Raw genomic sequence first — 23741 nt, forward strand, 5'->3', positions numbered from 1 at the left:
CATAATTTTAATAAGTAGATTCAGGTCTTTCACAATTGTATTCACCATACTAAACTCACCAGAATGGTAACATCTGAGACCAAAAATTAAATTTTTAAGATCTTCATCCAAGATCTTCACCATAAGATGGGTTTAAAGAGACCTTAGGGGGTCATATGATGGCTTGTTGTTATATGAGGTTGCTCAAGGTTTTTTTATGTCAAACTTTGAGTATCTCCAAGGACTGACTTTTCACAATCTCTCTAGGCAACTTATGCCAATGTTAGACAACCCTCATTGTGATTTTTTTTCCAGATGTACACTAGAAATTTTATTGCATTACAGTTTGTGTCTGTTCCTTCTCATGCTTTTGCTGTGCACCTCCAAGAGAAGACACCAATAAGATCTGTCATTTAGATTCTCTCCTTCAGACTGAGCATATCAAGCTTTCTCAGCTTCTCCTTCTACATCAAATACTTAGTAGCTGATCATCTCAGTGACCCTTGGTGGTACACAGGACTCATTCCAGTATGTTAGAATTATTCTTGTCTTGGGGAGCCCAAAACTGCGCTAGACACATGTAATCTCAGAAATGACAAAGAGTGTTCTATTCCCCCAGTTTGGAGACTCTACTCTCACTAAATGGAGTTGTCCACCAAGACTCCCATGTTTTCTCTGCAGAGCTGCCTCCTCCCCAGCTTGTCCTGTTGCATGGGGTTGTTCTAAGTCACTTTGCAGGAATGTGCATCTGCCTTTGTTGAATTCCATGAGCTTTCTGAAAACCCAATTCTCCAGTATGCTGAGACCTTCAGAGTGTGTTTCTTCCTTTTTCTTGCTGCTGCTTGCAAGAGAGAAACTTGCTTTCCCATACTGGTTGCCAAAGCTGATGGAGAAAAGCATCTATTAAAAATAAGTGAAAAGATTTCTATTTAGAATCAGTTAGTTACGTTCAAGAAAGTTCAGCAAGACCCTTGGGTATGAAACTCTTATGTATCTGAAGCACAGCTCCATCAGAACGAGTGCACTAGGAACCAGGAGGAGCTGCGGTCCTTGCTGCACTTGGTCTGTAGAGCATGAAAGGAATGTGCTACCAATACTGTACTCAATGGGCAGGGAGAGGGCAGGAAAATGAGCTGGCTGATCTTGAGACAGCTACAGCCTGGAACCTGTACAAATGTGTTAGCACAATATGCATGAGGTGTTAAACATTGCTAGACAGGAGTAGAGAAGCTGGTGCCCATTTTCACCTGTTCAGGTAGATATTCATCAAACAGAAGGAAAGAGTGTTTGAAACCATCGGCTGCTGCTGAAGAATTCTTGCTCATTGGCAAACACTATTGCAGTTTATCAGTCCAAGCTTTTTACCTGTAGAGTATAAGGCAATCAGAGTGGAGTGTTTTCGAAGATGAAGTTGGTTTAATAAATAAACAAATGTGCTCTGCTCATTTACACAAGAGTCTCGCAAAATTCTAATGAAAAAATAAAGTGATACAAAGAGAAATAACAGGGACAAAATGTTTCTATGCATTCAGGCCTCAAACAGGAAGATAAGTAGCCAATTTGATGGTTTGGGGGAGTGTTGGCCAGGACTTTCCAACAACTTGCTTTTTCATCAGAAAGAGATGGTTCTCAAAACCCAAGAATTTTTGGCATCATATCTGTCTTAACAGAACTCTTTGAGGAGAACTTCTACACTTAATGAGACAGCAGGTGAGAGATGACCTGATAATGCAGTGAGCAAATATTTTCCGTAGGTGAGAGACCCATCCAGAAGGTACTACTCAGCCTTGATTCAGATTCTTTCTTCCTTATCCAATGATATGAAGTGAAACAGGCCCAAAAGCAGACACAAACCCATTTGTCAGGGCACTCACCTACATTAAGTAGTCTTGATTCCTCACCATGAATCAAGCCAGGCAAGGGATTGGCTCTCCCCCAAACACTCTTCAGCAAATGCTTTAGCCAGAAGCCTACTGTTCTGGGTAAGACACTCACAAATTCCAGAATTTCAAAGAATGTTTTTACTTTATTCATAAATGAAATCTAACCATTGTTTTCTGTCCAGATCCAGACACAGATTCTGCCAAATATATAGAAGACAACAAGACTGGAATTCAACTCATTTAACCCCAAGCATGCTCTTTTAGTCCATGGAAGGAATTAGGCTTTTCTGGGGTGTGATACATCTGGTCTTCCTTAGATACCTTGGGTGAGATTTATCTTACCAGATGTACATATCTCCAAGCTGGTCTCTCTCAAGTCTGTCTTTGGAATCAGTGGACCAAAAAAGGCAGCTCTAGAGTATGATTTCCCTGTTTCTAAGGTTAAAGTCTAAAATGATCTAAAGGTGGCTGTTTCTTTCAATTGACTATAAGGAGAACTGAGAGAACAACTCAGGGTTAAATATCTTTCTCATAGGTGTCTGACACTGGATGTGATGAACCTTATCTTAAGAGGAAAATTTGGGCGCATTCAGGTTTGGAGTTATGGCTCAGTTCCAGCTTAAATAAAAAGAGAGGGAGAAAAAGATTTGAGAAAATTTTGGAATTGTTTTCTTGTGTATGCTATAGGCTTTTGCAGGCTTTGGAAGAAAACTTGTACTGTTTTCTTTCTTACGTTATGTGCTGAAACACGTTTTTATGTTGTCAAAGATTAAATAATTAGTAGAACATGGTCAAGATCAAAAGGCTGTTCTATGTCATAGCTAATTAGAAAGTTACCACAAGTATGACAAGTAGTGATTCCTGCTGGTCTGATACCTGCTGTAGCTAACCATGTGGATTCACTGTGAAATGTAATACACTCATATTATGTTTTAACTCAAGTTGTCATAAGTTGTTAATTTAAGAACTGAATTTACCATTCCTGTTCTCCCAGTTACTATTAATATAAAAATGAACAATTGGCTTCTATTCTAAGCAAGAATAGCAAGACACCTGGCTGGTGACCTCTCAGAGATCTGTTACAAAAGAAATGTATGCAATAAAAAGCTTTACATTGATCCTATACACAGCTTTACCAGAAAGTAGTCTCTGCATCTTCCTTCTTTCTTTTTCTTTTTCTTTTTCTTTTTCTTTTTCTTTTTCTTTTTCTTTTTCTTTTTCTTTTTCTTTTTCTTTTTCTTTTTCTTTTTCTTTTTCTTTTTCTTTTTCTTTTTCTTTTTCTTTTTCTTTTTCTTTTTCTCTCTCTTACTTTCTCTCTCTTTTTTTGTTTTTCTTTCCTTCCTTCCTTCCTTCCTTCCTTCCTTCCTTCTTTTCTTTTCATTATCTTATTCTTTCTTCTCTCTATCATATTTGGCATATTTAGGACATCCATCTATGTATTGTCTAAGAACCAGTATCTCTGTTATGCAGCAAACACAGAAGATGATTGATTTAAAGAAGAACCATTTCATCTGGCACTATTCATAGATTTGAAAAGCTGTACGCAAGAACATTCTATTACTCTGATGCAAAAAAATTAGTCATTCTGTGCCAATGACTCATGCATCAATGCTTTAATATACGTAAGCTGAAATATTCACCCCCAAATTAGCCTTTGTATTGTGCTCTGATCTACCCACCTCCCAACTTATCCACAGACACTATTTGTATAGAACACTGTTGCTATACACTTCCCTGTACATGTATTTGAATGCACACTCTATGAAATAAAAGACCTACAATTTGGATATTTCAATTTCACAGAGAAAACCGCTGTAGCTTGATGACCAGAGGTGAGAAGCACTGTTAATTCCTACAGCTTTTGTTAACCGATTTCTTCAGACAGCTGTTTCGAGGTAGTGCTACCAACCACCATGGGAAACAGAGGCAACTTGGAATATTTGAATAGCAACAACCGTGAGTTCTCCTATCATGTACATCAAGCTTGACATGACTTTGAACTACTCAAGATGGGGACATTACACAATTTTTCAGAGGCTGTCATGTGTCTCATATTGATTTATCTCATCTTGCTGGGTCTTCCTCACTCTTCTTTCTTCTCTTCTATCTCATCCTCCTTACTCTTCTTTCTTCTGTTACAAAGTTTTAAGTCTCTTTCTTCTTCCATGTTGACATGTTAAAGAATCCACCTTTTTTTCTAGTGATAGAGAATAGTACCTACCTTAAACCTCTCTTTTCTTCCATGTTCCTCTTAGACACTAATCCTTCTACAACTCTGTCTTGACAATGACCTCAATACCTTTCAACAGACTCGGACTCTCTTTTTAGCCTTGTTCAAGCAATGATTCCAGCTAAAATTGTTTGGGAATTTTCCATTACATATTTTTTTGGCTTGAAACAGATATAGCAAATCTGAAGATTTTCATCAGAATATCCCAGTAGTGATTACATATTGCCCACTCAGCATGGCACAAGGTGTTACTTTTTGTCAGCTGAACTGGGGAAAATGTCTGAAGAAGTGTAAATTTTTAAAGCCACTAGAAGTAAAATAAGGCGACTTGCTTAAATGTCTTATCTTAATAGGCAATGAAATTTAAATCACCTTACATTTGCTCATAATTTCCTATGCTGCTCAAATTTGACCGTGTGCCAAAACATTTTCATGAAGAAAATCTTCTGAAGGCCAAGAAGGAATTTCTGGTCAAAATAAACGATTGAAGAAAAAGCCACTCTCCAATTACCGCAGCTTAGTGGTTAGGGCACTTGTCTACATTACAACAGATCAACTCAAGTCCCAGGCTACCTTCCTTCCTTCCTTCCTTCCTTCCTTCCTTCCTTCCTTCCTTCCTTCCTTCCTTCCTTCCTTCTCTGTTTTTGCCTGGAAAATGTGAAAGGTCTTATTTCTGTTTGACCCTGGGACTGAGACAGTAGAAACATCATTAGAGAAGAAAACCATTTCTTTTCTCAGTGTAGAAATGCTTGTAGACAATTTTGCACTTTTTTTTTAACTGCACTTTAAAAACCCATGTACATATTTGTTTTGTAAACTACATCCTATTTTTGATATATGGATGTTTTGTCAATTTTCAACATGTAATGTGACAGCTATCCTTGTTCTGTTTTCCTAGGTGAGCTTGTCATCTTCTTATCTCCTCTAATGTCAATGCAATAGGTATTCAGAGTTTTAGTATGTCACTTTTACCCATATGTGCTTTAGCTCTCTTCCTTCAGTTCATGGCTGGCTTTTGACCCAGGTCCAAGGTGCACAGGTTAATATAACTTGGGGTCTTGGTTGCTTGCTTGCTTGTTTGATTTTTAAAGAAATATATTACAGAGACTCCAGAGGAAGGTCTCCCAGAAACAACCCCATTTACTCTTTCACATATCTAGGTTCAAACCACAGTTGTAATGGTGCAATTCCACTGGAGACAATGAAAGTAAAATGAAATCAGCCCTCAGTGAAGAGGTCTCAGCACTGCCAGACGTACAGCTGTGAAGGGTATCTGAACCATGATTTGCTTTGGAGAGCAGGCTCAAAGATGCTGTCCCACATCACAGTATAAGAAAGCTGAGCAAATGTCATAGCCCTCTGCAGAAAATGTAACCTTTCCAACTCCTGTCAATTTGAAAAGCAGTGAACTTTATTTTGAAATCATAAGAGGGTTTTGTATTATTAGAGTGAGCTCAGTTCTGCCCTCTTATACTCTAGGGATGTAAGGTTTCTCTGAAGGGAAAAAATAACAAAATACATCTTTTTTAGGGTATAAGTGGTGGCTTATATGTGTGAGAAAGTATGCAGACATTCTCTCTCCAGATTTATAACTGTAACTCAGTATTATCAACTTTATCATACAATCATAGTCTTTAGTACGTCTAGAGAAAGGAGTTATTTGTGGTTTTTAACTTCAGCATGGACGAATGATGGTCGAAACTAATGGGCTAATTTCTACTGTCAGCTCTTTCATTTCTGCTTAACTGAGGTCAGAATTGGTCAGTTTGGCCCCATGGACATTTGTAGCATGAAGCACAGACCCTGGAAGCTGGAGACAGCTGATTTATTTTACCTGACTTAACACTTCCTCCAGAGGCAGGTGTACGCACAGGGTCAGGCATCCAGGCTGCATCTACAACTCAGCATGCAGGGCCCCTCCTTGGACCCCACCATGAGCTGGATATCGTGGGGTTCAAGTGTGTTTCTGTTCATGGATTGCTTGCCAGGGACAGGGGAAGGGGGCTGTACATGTGCTAAAGAGAAGCCACCCCCTGCTCGTACCCCCTCAATAAGGTGGACTTAAAGAGGGGTGGATTTAAAGGACTTGGCTTGATGCCACACTGCCCCTGTCAGAACAGGTGGAGGAAGCAGGAAACCAGTGAGGTGCACACAAGCACAGGGGCAAGATCCCAGCACATGAAGCTGAAGATTGGCTTCTAAGGAACATGAGGTACACTTGCATCCAGAAAACGCTGTAAGGAAGGCTCTGCAAGACAAGTGTCAGGACCCTTAGGTGCCACAGGCCATAATGGCCCTGACGGCCTCCCCAGGGCTCTGAGCAAGGACCTCATTTAAGCACTGGGGTCATCAGCCTCTGCCCCAGCGAGGCCACAGCAGGGCGAGGCTCAAGCTCCCCACAGCCCTGCCCTGGCCAGCCATGGGCTCCGCTGAGCCAGGCCCACCCTCAGGCCCATGTCCCATCCCCATCCCAAGGGAGGTACTGATGCCCAGGACTGACTGCCCTCCTCCTGGCTGCCCTGCTCCTGGCTGGGGCAGTGGGGGCCATGACTGTAAGGCCCTGCCCTGCCCTGCAATCTATAGGGAGCCCCTGCAGCCCCCAGAGCCTGGACTACTGCTCCCTGTGGTGCTCTGCCCATCTCCCAGGCTTCACATCATCTCCTGAGGAGTCCCCTGTGGACTAAAAAGGCCTTTCTATGTGTTTTGGGGTGCTCTGGTACAATTTCCACTTCATAACAGAAGGCAGAAAATGAATATTCACTTCTACCAACTCTGGCCCTGCTTATACTTAATGACAGCTTCACATGCCCTGCTGCAAGCAGGTGATCAGGAGCCTTGGGAATAGGAAGCATCAGGAAGGAGAGAGGCCTGTGCTTCTAACTTGGTTTCTATGCCTGGCAGGCTACTCTGGCTGCTGGTAATGGGTGAGACAAAGGAAAGTCTGAAACAACAAAATCCTTCCCTAGGTAAGGAGGGGAGCAGGGGCAGACCATCATTCAGTGCCATTACACATCCTCCAACCTGCTCCCCATGGGTCCAGCTGGGACTCAGTGCAGAGCCGATGGTGCCATCCTGCACTCTGTGGTGATTTCTCATTTCCATTGTTTTTATAGGAAAATATACAAACACTGATGCACACAGTTCATTATGAAGTATCACTTAGCAATCTATTCTCATATAAGTTTTCTTCCCCATGTGCAAGCTGTTAAGTATGATTATTTGAGATAGTTAACTGGAGTCATTATATATTCCCGTCATATGCTCTTGGAGAGGCTTATTTTCCCTAGGCCAATGGCCACACATCAGAATTCACAGAATATACTACATATATTCTTGGCAAATAGGACTGTGGGGATGAAATTACAGTGCAATAATTCTTTTCTGTTTTCCCTCTTGTTTTAATGATAGCACTAAAAAGTGACAAAGGAAATCCAACTTTAAGTAAGCATTTTAATTATGTGGTTCACAATGCTACTTCAACACTTTATGTCACCTTTCACAATGTATTTCCCCTAGGATTTTAATTTGGTGGCCGCACTCGAGTGTGCATGTATGCACACAAGTGTGTGTATGTGTCAATGGGAAGCCTATGTGGATGTGCTCTAATGATTGAGGCTGGGATTTCTCAAAGAGAAAATTTGCCAAGGAGTCTCTATCTATTGTAACTGAAATGAAGCATGAAGTTCCTGGTTTTTATTTCACCAACTTTCATAATTTGCTACCATCCTTCATAATACCCATTAATTGGGAAACAAGAGGAATATGTGATGGGAGAAATGTTTCTATTATAACTTTTTTTGGAAAATATTCAGAAAGTTTGTACTTTTGTGAAACATTTTTTTTAAAAACAGCAGTAATTTCCAAAAGTTGGTAGAGGAGGTGGTGTAATAATCCAGCCAGTTCTAAATATTACAAGAATATGGAGTTCTAGAAACAAGTAACCATGGTCTCATTCCACACATAGCAGAGTACCTTCATAGAAATTGTGCTATAAGTAGTTAATACTTTTCTACTGCTTGTATTAATAAGAGAAGACATTGATGAGAATAAACGTGAGAAAGGGTAGTCATCAATATGAAATTAATATCTTGAATTTCTCTCTAGACACTGCCACTTCCTTTCCAACATATAGTTAAGTGTTTTCTGGTTTCTAATAGAAAAATATTTTATCCACTGCATCACATTAAAAGCTCCAACTGATAATCAGACTTTTGTAGTTTTGGTTGTGTGTATGTTTACCTTTGTGTCTATCTTATGCCTCAGTAACAAGTGGTTTTCCTGATTCCCGCAGCACACTACTCATCTCCTAGCTTTCAGTTTGGATTTTGAATAAAACATAAACCCACTTAAATGCCAAATGTTTCTTTTTCCAGTACACAGAAGCATTTGCTCCCATATTATCTTCAGTTTCAGTAACATCCATCAAAGCTATATCAGAAGGCCATGCTGCTTCTGCAGCTTGTGCTGCTGGTCCAGGCTACACTTCATGTTACTGGATATAGGGACACAATATCACAGTCCAGCAAAACAACATCTGCTAGAATGATTAGAATTACATCAACGCTGGTGGTTAGTTGGAAAAATGTTTTAAAACACTTTGAAGATGAAAAGTCATATGCAAATGATAACAGTATGCAAAATTCTAACAAAACACACAGATTCTGTCTCCATACATTTTCTCACTGCTAAATACCTTATCAAAATCCCCAATACTTTATTTAGAAACATAGGGCTAAATTTGGAATTTTTACAAAGATGGATGAATATAAACCAGTGAAATTATGAAGGAGACCATTTCAGTTTACTGAGCTTGGTCCAGATGACAGGGGGTACATTTGTACAGCTACATGCCTATGATCATGTGCTGTCACATTAGTCTCCATTTGCGTATATTTGGTTCCCACAGAATACCACAGTGTGTGCCTAGGGACTTCGAAGGCAAATAAAATGTGAGCAGCTCTTCAGAGGTCACACGATAAACCTTCTGCTGTTAATGTTATGTAAATATATAGCTGGACCAGGCAAAAGATCCTGTATCTGAACTTTGTGAGCATCCAGAATGCAGCTCACAGTCCTTGTGCCCTGGCAGACGTAAAGCATGACCACCCAGGCACTGAGGACGGAGCATGCTGAGGAGCTACACATGTAAGCTCCAGCTGGAGAACCAGCCACACTCATCACTTGAGAAAGAACCATTCTGAGAATAATTTAATCATGGAGCCATTGAAGTCCAGAGACAGAAGTCAACAACAGCTGCCCAAAAAGGCAGAATAACTCTCCCATCTGCCATGAAGCTCAGATGATGTGCTTCCAGCCTCCATCTCTCATGTGTGTGTGTGAATGTGTGCACAGAGTATTGCATTAACTTATTAAATAACTGGGGGAGAGTTGCCTGAAATTATGTTTTATTATCTTTTTATATATTTAAAAACAACAACAACAACAACAGAGAAGGAAGAGGGAAAAAGAACTCTGTATTGCTGAGGTCAGTGTTTGTGTGACCTTCTTAATAGACAATACATGTTCTTAACAGCAGTGCTGCATATGATGCTGTTATAGCAGAACAGATCTGCTTGTTACAGTGATAGACTAGATGAAGTAATGGGATTTGTCCAACTGCCATTTTCACCATAAGCATCAACAGAGCACAAAAGCTTAATAATTTCTTTAACAAAACCCCTAATCTTTCTTCACTTCTCACATTGGCAAACACTATTAAATTTATTCTTCCTCCCATGGGGGGCAATCTCCCTCTCAAGCTACTAATATAAGATTTAGGCCTTTCTGGATTTGCAAGGAGTGACAAACATTCAGGAAGTTTGGAAGAAAAACCTTAGTAATATTTGACTTCTAATATTCTCTTCTGCTTAAATCTTAGTCTCCTCCAGTCACTCATCAGGGCTTAGTACTTGCCTAGTTCCAGATTTAGTCATCTAAAATGCAAATTTTTATTATAAATTAATAATCTTGGATAGGGAAAGACTGGCATTTCCAGAGGATGACCTCTTCTGCCTATTGAAATAATGTCCCTTCAAGTGTGATGAACATCTGACTAAGGTGCCTTTGTCCCTCTGCCATGAAAAAAGATTTAGAACACTTTAACTAGTCGTGCCTAACATCACATGAGAAAAATGTTACCTTCCCAAATTCATGCTCAGGTTGTAAGAAAACTTTAATAACTTGCAAATTTATGCTGGCCAAGTAATTCCTCAGACAATGCTCCTTTTGCTTATTCCAAAATACACTTATGTCTGAATTATTGACTGTGTTTCACTTATAAACATTTACGGTTGTTATGTTCTGAGGGGAACAAATAACAGTTTGCTTACTATGAATGTGGGCACACTTACCAACTCCAATACCAGTTGTACAGAGAAGAAACTTCTTCACTGTCCCCTTCAGGATATGGATAGAAAATACAGTATAGTTATGGGAAGAATATTTTTCTGCTGAAGAGTAGCATCCAGTGCATAAACTATTCACTTTGCAAAGGAATCTGAATCTGAAACATTGCTGTAGGAAAAATATTTATAACAAATCATACAATAACAGTGGCTATTTTTGCTCGTTTTTTTTGTTGACATAAAAAAATCTCCTTTTGATATTTTCTTATATTAGAAAAAATTTTGTCAGAAAAGAAGAAAGAGAAAAATAGTTTTAAAATTGCTAAACCGAAGAAGAAAATTGTAGAATTATATGCAACAGTCAAAAAAAAAATATTGATTTTATTATTGAGGGAGAAGAAAATATGTCAAAATTTCTCAGAAAAAAAAAAAAAAAAGAAAGAAAAAAAAAAGGTTTGTTCAACATCCTTTAAAAAGGCTTTGAAAACTGATAAAAATTCAAGTAGATCTGTGCAGTCAGAATGACTGATTTCTCTGGGGATGAAATGGCTGATTTTTACTCAGTATTGCAGCATTGCCATCTGGGATTATTATTCCGTAGGATCCATGCACAGTTTTGACTAATGCAAGAGCAGATTCCCAGGCCAGAAACAGCAATGTGCCTCGGCAGCCCATGGGGACAGCCTGAATGAACACTCATACCCGGCAGGACATCTTTCTACATGGCCTAGTTACTACTGAGAAAGGGATAAGCAGCCTTGTGCCTGTGGTAAAATGAGACTGGAGCCCAGAAATTTGCAGTTACCACAAAGCAGCCAACACAGTGGGTTTTCCTAAGGCATAGTAAGAGGTATTTTTTCTTCTCAGTAGGCGAAGATGGATTTTAAATCACCACAAAATGGAATAGGGGCATATACAGCACACACATTGCTTATCATAACTCCATGTACAGTTTGTATCTATAACTTCATACCCGTAGCATCAGGGATGCTTGTGAGGTTTGATACTAAGATCGAACTCGTTCTCCTTTGCTCTCTGAGTTCAAATTGTTCAACTGAGCAATTTTTGTAGCTAGCTAACTAAAGGGGTTTTCAATGCAAGTCTCCTGAGGGCTATCTTGTAACAAGAACACTTTGTGGATAACATTGTCATTACAAGATTCAAGCAGGACAGGTATAAAACCCCTCCCAGGACAATGGAAGGACCATCTTTGCTTGCCTCATGTTAGCCAGACACTGCTTCAGAGCAGAGAGCTTCCCTCTCACCCCATGAAGGAATGCTTTCTCATGATATTCTAAGTGGCATCCCTCCATCCAGGTCACAAAATGAGGTTTAATGTGTCCTTCTTCTAAGGCTGTGAAGATCTGCATAGTACAAGAAGGGTCTCATGATATTAGCAGTACTCCAGTTTCAGTCTGCATGAGGTCACCACTTCCAAGGATCTCCTTTTAATTAACTTATTTATTTATTTATTTATTTATTTTTAGCTGTTGTGCTGAAATGGAAAGTGTGGGAAAGAGACAGGTCAAGTATATAGACCTGTAAATGAGGGAAGACAGCACGAGCTGATATAGCACCTTTGTTCAAGAGCAAAGACACAAGTAAAACCCTTCTCTTGCCCTGTTTTTTTTGTTTGTTTCTTTCTTTCTTTTTTTTTTCTTTTTTTTTTTTTCTTTTTTTTTTAATGGTTTGCAGAAAGATGGTCAAGGACTTGACCTGGGATGTGAATCACTCCCTTTTTCCACCTTATAATTATTCTGGTAGCTGAGCAAGTGGAGCTGAGCAAGTCTCAGTCCTGCAGAATGAGGGGTATCTATTCCAGCTTTCAGTAAGAGCTAGTGTAAGTTTTGCTCCACACTGCAGCAGCTAGCACTCCCTGTACTCCAGTTAGTTCATCGGAAGCAAACTGGAGGACCCCTACAGTGTCCGCTGCAAAATGCTGAATACACAGCACAGCTGCTGGCCTTGCACTCTCTGCGGCTGGAGACACCAGCCTCCTGCATTGAGATGGATGTTCACACTGCTCCCAAAGCACAAAGGAAGCGTGAAGGGTCTGGCATCTACTCATGAGAGATACCAGCAGCTGTGTTTTCTTTGATGCTGAGCTGTCCCAGCAATGAGGCTGCTTGATGATTTGCTGTGTATTTAACTAAATACATTCTTCTGTGAGAACAAGCCGATATTCTTAAAAAAAAAAAAAAAAAAAAAAAAAAAAACTTGAAAATTGGAAAGTAATTTTTTTCTTCAAATATTAAATTTGATATTTCTACAAAATCTTACAATTTTCTGAGCACATCAGTGAAAATAAGATCACCTTTACGTTGAGTTTTGTGTGTAGAAAATGCAGCCCAAAGCAGTAGATGATATGCTCATTACATGACCTCCCTGAAAAAATGAGCTACCAGGAAGAAAAGCTACTCATGAGCCACAAAGTCCCTGCTTCAATAGTTTAGATAGAAGAAGGCCTTTAGGGCTTGGCTTTGAAACATACGCACCTTGAGTAAGAAGGAAAAACAGCCAGGAAAAAACATGTGAATTTAATGTAAATAATTATATTTGGTCTCCCATGTTTGAACATTATAGTGTGAAAGGCTTTCTTTAAGCAGAAAGTCACTACCTGGTCCCTTGTGGTCCTAACCCAAGAGAATGCACCTCTCCCACCTACCAATATCTTTGCCTTTAATGACTCCACATGAAGACTAAGAACCTCTTGCACTTATCCTGTTGCACTGCAAGGAAAATTCAGGACTTGCACACAAGAAGGGAGGATTTCTGTTCCAGGACCATGATCCTTTTTCAGCTGGCTGCTGTGCTGATGGTCACATTTGCTTTGTAACCGAAGTGTGCTGGAAACTTTCCCCAGTTTGATTATCCCTTCCAGAGCTGGTGAAAGCATGCATCACTTTTTTACCAAGCTATCTTGTTTAATCAGTACTAAGTAAACATATTACACACTAATAATAAAATCACTGGAAATTCTCTACTTAATCTCACTGATTTTCTTTAAAGGGTTCAAACAAAGACCAGCATGATCTCTAATCTTATGATCAACAAAGTTACATCACCAGCAGCCTCTGTTTTATCTGTTTACAGATCAGGCTAATGTTGTTAGAGGGTGGTGACATTAACTGTTACTGCATCAGTAGATAATGCAATTGCATTAGGCAGGCCAACACTTCTGGTTGCAATTGCTTAGAGGAAACTCCAGAGATTTTTTTTTAATACTGTGAGACGTGGTTGTGGCTGGGAGGTACTAGCCTGAGTTTGGAGCAGGAGATCACAGCATTGCCACTGAAGCAGTTGTAGGAGCCTTTGATGAAGCCTCCAGCCACAGAGAAGTCCCCCAGCTGCATCCCCTTACGCCAGCAGCACACACCCTTCCGCTGGGCCAGGCAGCCCATGCTAACTGATAGGGAGAGAGGAATCAGGGACAACGAGCTCAGTCTGCTCCCCACTCCTTTGGCATGTTGTCCCTCCAGGTAAAACATGTCCCTCTGCCCTCTCTCTGCCTGGTCCCATGGAAGGAAGGTCAGTGCAGGCAGTTGACCACCAGCCCATGGAGGAGGCACCCCTGAGATGGGGACTGTCTGTACGGGCATGGTCTGCAGCAGGACTGCAGCATCGCCCTCCCTGCTCCCTCCTTAGGCTGTGTCCTGGAAAGAGCCGCAGCTGATTATCATCACACCTCCCACATAAGAGGGATATGCTGGAAGGAGCATTACTCCAAAGAGCCTCCCACAGCTCCTTGCTTGAAGTTAAAAAGCCTGATCTAACCCTTAACAAACAGGAATAAAAGTGCTAAGGAAGGAATTTTAATTGGCCAACACTGTAAATGCTTTGAAGATGCTGTGTCATTATTGACTAACTTTCAGCACACCTGAGCCAGCCAGAGGGCAGCAATGTTGGTTTTGAACCTGGGATATTACAGTTATTGTGCCCTGGCACCCCACTGTCAGCCTGTACCACCTTTCGGTGAACAGGTCCATCGTGCCTCATGGTGTCAATAAAATCTTGCCTTACTTCTGCACTGAGCTTGCAGGGAGGGTGATGCTGGTTTCTTCTCATACCTCTTCCTGGCACCATTCCACCACTGGCACATGGCTCACCTATGTGCAGTTCTGAGCACCCATAGCGAGCAGCAGGGTAGCTCACCACCTCCTTATCCCACTTCTTCCCAGGAGTTTCCCCCCTGGGCTGAACAATGCAGTGTGAGCTGGTTTCCTTTCATATGGCTGCCAACCCCAAAAGAGCAGGGATAGGCAAGGAAGAAGAGTTTATCTGGACTGATGTGAAGTCAGAAGTCTTTGATTTGTCATCCAAATGGGGACCTAAAACGATACACACTGAGACCAACAAAATGGTCCATATGGCACTCACATACTAGGTTTGTTAGATAAACTAAAGGAGTTAAAATCATACCAAGCTACTGCACAGCCTCATCACAATGGTTTCCAGCAGACATAAGAAACATCTTCATATCCTCTGCTGAAGAAAGTCTGAGACTCTATTTCCCGTTCTTCACAAGTGACCTAACCACAAGATTGTGAGAGCTAATTCCCTTCTTTCTTTAGAAAAAGGTCCTTTTAAATTGAAAGCAAATGGCATCTGACATTTAGGTGTTCAGTTCCCTTTGGCTCCCATGTGATCACACTAAAGTCTTAGGAACACATCTACTGTAAGATGCAAGAGCCCAGAGAAAGAAACCTCTGTGATTATTTCCTTCTCCTATAAGGATGTACAAGACTTAGTCTGAAGCTTATGCGCAAAAGTTAATGAAGAATTATTTATGGGAATTCTGCCAACACTGATAACTGGAAAAGATCACTGCTTTTCATTTTTGTTTTGCATGCATCCAGGGGGGACAACAGCAAGCTTTTAAAACACTCATTAATGCTTTTAGAGGTGTTCCAGCCTTCAAGAAATTTCTTCTGTGCTTTTAAATCACTAGTTACAAATTTCTGAGAAACATTTTAACTCACATCTCCTACCCTAGTTGTGCAACCAGTGTGAGAGTGTGCAGTACATACATGCAGGAATATCCAGTGCTAGAGGCGACTGCAGTGGGGATAAGGGAGTGACATGGTAGATGGACAGACATCCCCTCTGAGGATGGGAGGAGGGTTCCAGCACCCTCGGCCCCACCAGTAGGCTGCCTTGGTGGCAGCTCAGCCCTCATGATGGCAAAAATGACAAAATCCTACAAAGAGAGTTCTACCATTACAAGAAAGTCTGTTCATTTGTACATTCACATTTCAGTGAGGGCTTTAGAAAAGTTAAGCCTATTCCTTTAAAGGTCAGTACGTGGTATATGTGTTGTCTCGAGACACTGTAATGCCTGAGTAAAAATAGACTGTTGAATGAGGGACCTTCTACAAATGAGTTATCTAATAGCTTTGATATTGTTGTCAGCACAGATTTCATGGATGAGCCGAAACTAGCCTGAACTTGCTGTGCCACCCAAGTTCATCAAATACTGCAGGAGGAGCTTGGACGGGGAGGGGAGAAAGGACCTAAAGATGATTCTCACCACCTTTAAACCTAGGCCAGTTGTCCAGAACAGCCTCAGTGGTCTCTTTGAGGCTAGCCATCATCTGGAAGAAATCATCTGAACCATCACAGTTCCCAGACATGAGACCATGCAAAATAGGTGAGAGACAAGTATACAGAATCCAGTAACATCAGCCTGAGAAAGTTCAGGTTGGATGTTTTTTTCAGACAAGCACTTCATATACATCATGACCTTCAGAGACTGTATACTCTTATCCTGTTGAGGTTATTTTAAATCAAAGGCCAGTGTGCCAGCAGCTGCACAAGTGAGGAATGCCTAAGAAAATAAATACCAGTTAGAGTGCTATTTAATGCTGTTAACTGTAGTGGGTGGAGGCTGGAGGGCAGTAGCTTTTAACAGGTTTTATTTGAAAGACTAACTCAGTGTGGTTGTCACGACAGTTGTCTTTGTGGCTGAAGTTGTATTGCTAACAGATGGAAATCTGGCAGGTTTTTCTAATTTATGCAGATGCTTTGCAGAAGGAGTTACCATCCTAAGTGATTCTAACATTAACCTTACACAAACCTTTCTCCACTGTGTTAATAAACAGAACATTTTAGGGCTGTTCTGCTGAAAACACACAGAAATGTTCAACTATGCCTTCCTTTTCATCTCCTCAGTTACTCTTACAATTTAGCATGAAAATTCTTTTACACAGAATCTCTTACTGAACTGAGATTTGGAAATGTAGCAAAAGTCATTCTAGTCCTCAAAATATCCTTTTTAATTATAAAATTACCTACCAGGTTGTGTCTTCATTAATGAGCTAAGCCTGTGGACTGTGTTGTTGTTGAAAACTGGCATTCAGTACAATACCTAACAAGAATGATTTAACGAGAGAAGTATCTAAATTGGCAATCATTTAAAAGGACTGAATAATATTCTTAATAGCTGTGTAATGTTTCATCTTTTTGCTTTGATTGGCACTTTTTAAATTGTTAACACTCTTTTCAAACTGGCAACACATTTCCTCATTCTATTCTGCAGTGAGCCCAACTGTATTACAAGCAGTCTCGGGAACAACACACCACCAAGACATTTTGTAGACACAGTGTGAGCTATGGGTCTCTCTTCTTTACAGCAGATTTTAGGAATTTAAGAGACTATATAGTTTTGTTTTTCCCTTTGACATTTTTTTTGAGCATGTACATACTGTGGAACTTGATTAAAATTCATTAGTATAATCAGTGTCCTGATGAGCTAAGACGAGTAAAGGGGATAATTGCTATTACAGTTATTGCTCTTGGAGATAACCGATAGCATGCACACACACTGTAGGTGCATTACACACAAGAGCAAAACTGTTGAAACTTACATTCACTGTATCCACATATATATGTAAGATTTTAGCATTCTCTAGCCGAGGGCACTAGTCATACAACCCTGTAAGAAACACAGAATATATATATATATATATATAATATAGAGACAAGTAGACCATTTCAGTATTTCAGAGAAGGGGTCAATATTAGTTTTGATTCTTTGAGCTTTATTTGCATGACTCATGAGACTTCTTTTAGGTCTGAGCTATCTAACTTGAAACAAAAAAGATGCCTTCCCTCAAATAGCACATTCACAGTAGAAACTAAATAGAGGAGTTAGGTCGTAAGGTTAGATGCCTTATTCAGGCAGGCCAGATCTTTCTCTGGAGGCTTTCAAATGCATTTTCCACTGGATATTGTCTTTACAGGAAACAAAGACACTTTATTTTGGAGACCTTTTCCATCACTAACCTAAAAGGTAGGCACAAGTCAGTTTGGTCAAGAAGATGGCTATCCTTTATTCCCATGTTTACAAGGAGCCTGACTGATCTGCCACCCAGAATTTTTACCTTTTCAGGGTACAGTCTTGAGCGATGGCAGTTTCATATACTCTTCTCATCAGCCTCAAGGCACAGAAACACCATGGGCAGAAAAGAGAAATGAGAGATGGTCGTGGTGCTGGGAGCAAATTTGCAGACCTGTAACTTGGGCTTCAGTGAAATGGCCTCTGTTTCGTGCCTGGCAAATGTAGGCAGCTGTTCCAGTGTGGAGAACAGCTGCCTTAGTAGGGCAGGGGTTCTTGCCTTCTGCTGCTTTACAACCCCAGGAAGGATCTTGGCTGCATATTAGTCTCCCCTCTTTTTCCCTAGTGATCTAGGCAGAAGAAGTCTCAGGTTGTGGTGACTAAACATACCCTGGAACTACTTGTAAGTAAAAGTTTCCACCTCCCTCCTGAGGGATCCGTATAATTTTTCTGGATGATGTTGGTGAAGTGACCAGATCATCTGCTATTTCTCATTTATTTATACAGGCTTCTATGTCAGGATGCTTCATCTGCAGAACATCAAGAAAGGGAAAAGCTCTCTCTTAGATCACCAAAAGTTTAACAGCCAGTGCCACAGACAACTTCTACTGGAGTTCTGTAAAAGGGATACAGACATTCAGGTGACAGAACAAGAGCTGTGCTGCAATGACTGTGGAGGATGAAATGAAATGAGGACTGTAAGAATATGTCCAAATTCCTCTATGAAATGACAACTCAGCAAAGGAGACAATCTCTGCTTGATCACAGATCTTGTTTTTCCAGTACTGAGACTGGAAGGTTGCTGACTTTCTAGAGAAATTTAGGAGTGCACCCGGCTTTCTCTGAATGGGCGTGGGAGAGCCAGTGGCCACTTCTGAAATCCAGAGCAATTTGAAATAGAAAGGTCTTTCAGTTGCTTGACAAATGTTATGAGAGTCCAGAGGGTTAGACAATATGTCAGGTGGGAAGCACTGTTAGTTCCAAACAGTTTTACGAGAAATCTAAACCATAAAAATCCAAATTCTGTGCATAAGTAATACTACACAATTGAGTCTAGTAAGCATTTATAGCACTTTGTGCCTCGGGCGTCTTGTGAACTAAAAAAGATCAAAGGCTGAGTGCCCTCAGCACTCAGTCAGACCCTCAAGAAGGGGTCCAATATCCCTCCTAGTTGATGGCTGCCTCACAGGAAACACTGAGCAGCTTGAAGAATAGGGCCCCAAATGCATATTTGGCACCCAGTTAAATTCTAGAGTAAGTATTTAGTATTTTTTTAATCAGCATTTGCTATGTCCCAGAATAAACCACAACTAGAAGAAATCACATGTGCCTGGTTTAAATCTTGGTCATTAATTAATTTTTCTGTCACTAACTAACAAGATGTCTTTAGAACAAAAGTATGTCTATTTTAGTTAACCAGTTGCTGTTATTTTTCATGTTTCTGCTATTTTTTTCCTTCAATGGGCCACTTATTGTGTATTTCACTTACGAAACTACATTATGTATACAGATAGATAGTAATAATGCATGAAGTATGTCCCCAGCTGTTTTCAACTTTTGTGTCATATGTAAACACTGAGCTTTGAAATAACTTATGTTAACTTCTACTGAGAATAAGTTAATTCCTAAGCGGACTGATTCTAAGTGTTTTAAAGGCTATAAGTACATGCGGTCTCAAGTGAGTTTTACATTTCATATTTCATCTCAAAACAAAGCTAAAACATTCATATGTCTAGCTAGCAAGCTGTAAATCAGGACCGTCTCCTCATGATATTTGTACTCTCACAGGTTTTATACCCATACTAAAAAGGCATCTCTAACATTTGCAACACATTAAACGACTTGCAGTGCAGATTTCCCCAGGTAACAAAGCACCCTGTCAAGTCCTGCCCTGTAATTTCACTTGATTCTAGACAGAGAAACAGCAAATGCACAATGTCACACTGAAAGAAACCCACTATAACTTTAAAAAATATGTAATGAACATCTGTCAGACACAGTCATTTCTCTCTTCAAACCCAAGAAATAGAAGCCATCAGAAGTATAATTATGAATCAAATGCTATTATTCGTAGTAATCAAAATACCAGACAAAGGCCCAAATTCTGGTCTGTTCTTCTCCATATTCTACTCTTTCTCACTGCCTGTGGTTTTGTAGAATACATTTATTTGGAGATGACATTTTCTGTGTATTCTAAGATTTAGCAAAACTGGAGTAGCCATTTTAAATGTGTTTCAGCACACAAAACAAGCAGTGCTTTCGCACACAATACAGTTTTAAAACTTTATAATCAGTTCCTTGTATTGATCCACATACAAGAGACCACAGCAACTTTGCATATAGAAACTTTTTGGGGAAGATTTACATTTTTAAAGGGTAGAATCTAGCCTTGCACAGTGCAGCCATGCAAATAACTTCAGATTAAGGCTGGAAGCCATGCTGAAAGAGGCTATGCCGGGAGTGTAATGAAAGTCATGGGAAATCACAGGGGTAGACTCTACTCCAGCTTCCAGGAGGTCTGAAAGAAGGATGAGTCAATGGTAGATGGAGGACTAGAACCTGTTTTTCATTCCAAGATGTATGCACAATCCACAAAATTACAATTCCTCACTGCTTGTGTTTTCAGTTACAGCTGTTTACTATAAAAAATAAAATTAAAAAAAAAAAAGAAATTTAGAATTAAAAGGCTTTTTTTTTTTCCCCCCCTTTGAATATAGGCCTTGGCAAGACAGCTGTAAAAGTCTTTTCTAAGCAGAACATTTAGCAACCAGATTACACATCTTCAACACATGGCTGTAGAGGATCAATTTCAGCTAGAATTTTCTGAAGTGACTTTTTTGCACTTCTGAAATTGTTAGTCCATTTATTCAAGCTAATTGACATTCAGTGCTTCAAGTGCTGGGCTGAATGACATTCAATGCGATGAGCTAACATTTTACAAATTGAAAAAAAATTAGCCATGCCAAAGATTTTTCACATTAACCCATAGCAAAGGAGCGTGGTACATGACACCAGGCTGCCAGTTCTGATAAGAAGCTGAATTCTGTCTCCCTTGACCATGAAATCCCAAGTCAGTAAACAGGGCTAAGTGGACTGTAAACTCAGGATGAGAGGGAAGAAGGGTCTGGTAATGGTACCATTAAGTTTAATGGATATGTGGAAGGTATCAAAGTTCCAACTGCTACCCAGAAATGTAAGAATCAAAAACATATACATTTTTTAATGTAATTTTATTTTTTTCAAGTTATACCTGAAAAGAGAGTAAGATCAGCCCCTAGAGTCTCACTTCATGATCTTCAAGGAGAGCTTTTCTAAGGGACATTTGTTAGGGAGATAAGGCAAGACACTGCATTTGGAGTACAGGCTACAACAAAAACATGCATACTTCCTCTGGAGTCCTTGCTACCTCAGCCTGTGACACACCTGCAAAAAGTTATCACAAATCTTATTTCCGCTGATCCTTTCAGGAGGATATCAAACCAGGCTTTAGTAGAGAGTGGTTTCCCTTCCCATCACCTTGAACACATTCACGATTTGGACAAATGTAAAATTAACCTCTTTTTCTTCCTAGAAAAATTAGTGACTGAATGATTTACTTTTCTCTGTACCTCTAATTGCACATCTAGTCAGCTTGGTAGTGAGTTCTTTGTTCAGATAATAAAATTGTAGCAGAAGTCACTGTTAAAGTCCATTAACTCAGACCAATGTTAACATCCAGTATGCCAATTCAAAGGTCAGAAGCATATTTCCACTGGCATCTTTCAGTGTATTTGTACATACGGGTGCAGACCTAGTCTTTAATCCTGCTAAGAGCTGTGCATCTTTGAGTAAAGTATCCATATTTATATTCTGGTCTTCAGCCATTTTTCTCCCTCCTTATCAATGCAATTTCAACTATATAGAGATATGTATCCATTTACATATGTTGTGTTTATGTTTTTTGTTTTTGTTTTTTAACTATCATTTCATGGTTACTGATTATGAAAAATAGAAAGCCAATGTTACCTGGTAATAGAAAATTTGGCAGCCTCAGCTCAATCAACTGCCCTTGGGAGTCCAGTAACTTCATTGTCTTGGTTGATCCTAATGTATTACAGTCACACCTACTGCTGCTCATGAAATCTAGTAGAACGTGTTGCTAAATGTAGCACTATATTTATGCATACTCTGCCTATAAGTTCTGATTAACGTAGCTGTCCTCCTCCACTGATCCTAGCAATTAGCTAAAACAACTGACATTTCTAGTGAGACCAACTAAAAAACTTTTTTAAAAAAATTTTGTTTTAAAGTCGACCTGCCAACGGAAATGTGTTGTAATTACCTACTGTTTCCAATCCAGCTTAGAAAACCATGGATCGCCTAAACATGTAATTCATTTTCATCAAAAGAAGACCTTAAAATGATAGTCTGTTCATCAATTTTCTTCTTCTTTTTTTTTTTTTTTTAAATGCCCTGGTATTTGCATGTGTGTGTTTTCTTCATGAAGTGGTGGAATTCTTGAAGGAAAGTAAAGAAATAAATACTTCTTATTAATGCACAGAATAGCAGTAAAATGAATACCAACAGCTGAGATAATAGTGTCTTCCTAGCACATACTGACATTGTGCCCATCTTAGTCAAAGACATTTTATCTTTTTTAATCTATTTATTATCACGCTTTTCTACTGAGGCTATCAATTAGAACATCATTTGTTCTCTACCAAGTCAGGCCTAATAAATTCATCAAAATGAAGATTGCTCCTTCCTGAGAAAGCAGTGTGGAAAAATCTTCTATTAACTTCCAAAAATTGCTGGATCACTATAGAACCCATGAAATATGTGATCATTGATAGAATGTAGTAGCAATAGCAGGGAAGGGAAAAGCAGAAGTCACAGTTTGTTACTGGTATATGTAGTACCAAGCAAACATGAGTGTTACAGGTTTCAGGGTGGCACGCAGCAGCACTCTCTGACCTTCCAGTAAAGACTCTCAGTAGCTCCCGAGCTGAACAAGTGACTTAAAAGTCACAGGCATCATATCACATGCAGGTCTGTGAGTCATTTAGGCTCCCATGTTTTTAGTATGCTCAGAGGATTTAATTCTGACTGACTGATACAGAGCCATCAGAAGGTGCTCCACATACAATACATAAAGAATGTTTTTTAGTTAGTAGTTCTTGTTAATCAAGATTGAAAGGAACAAGGTTATTCCTCCGATTAAAATAATGTAAGTAATTATTATGAAGATTTAGAGAGGTGATGTTAATTGTACTGACCTCTAAGAAAGAATTACCTGCTTGCAAGGACTAAGGAACTGTTCTACATGTTGTGTATCACCATGATTTTAAATTTATCCACCACAAATTATATGTGCTTCTCCTGCATAATAATGCCATAAATGCACTTGGCACTTTTAACATAGAATCTGAATATAGAACCTTCCCAGAAGGATCTGTAAACAACAAGAATCCAAAAACGAGAAAATAAATAAATTGTTCTAGGATGGCCAGAATAGATTTTACTTTGTAAAAATTAGCTGGCTAATTATGCAAATAATATGGGATTGGCATGGATGCTCTTTGTAAGGAGTGAAGAGGAAGTGCTCTCAGATAATGGCAGAGTAAAAGGATCCCCCAGCAAGGAGAAGCTTGTCACAGGCACTGAGGGAAGTCTGGCAAACATGGAGGTTCAGGGGGAAGGGATATAACATCACAGCAATGGGAAAGGATTTTGTCAGCTGCACACTGGATAGGCTGAGCTGTGAGAGACTGGGAGGAGGGGGCCAGGAGTAGGTCGTAAGCATCAGGATGGTTACATTCATTGATACCTCTGTAGCTGGAGATGAGAGGGAGAGCTGAACTTGGAGATGTGAGAAAGAGCTACTGAAGTAGAACATTGGCCTGGTGTGAAGGGAGAAGGAAAGAGAAAAAATCTAAGTATTCTTCCTTAAACAATCACATTATGTACAGAGGGTTATAAATAATAGCAGTGCT

The 23741-nt window shown here is 39.8% G+C and overlaps 1 long non-coding RNA gene across 1 annotated transcript in view; it reads right to left on the bottom strand.

The window, feature by feature from the left end:
* Positions 1 to 443: 443 nt before the first annotated feature.
* LOC121063513 overlaps positions 444 to 23741 on the bottom strand; it is a 39135-nt gene continuing 15837 nt past the window's right edge. The window contains exon 4 of the long non-coding RNA XR_005816041.1: positions 444 to 879. This is a non-coding gene — a long non-coding RNA (uncharacterized LOC121063513). The remainder of the gene's footprint in view (positions 880 to 23741) is intronic.

This window comes from Cygnus olor, chromosome 1, assembly GCF_009769625.2.
Source record: "Cygnus olor isolate bCygOlo1 chromosome 1, bCygOlo1.pri.v2, whole genome shotgun sequence".
NCBI lineage: Eukaryota > Metazoa > Chordata > Aves > Anseriformes > Anatidae > Cygnus > Cygnus olor.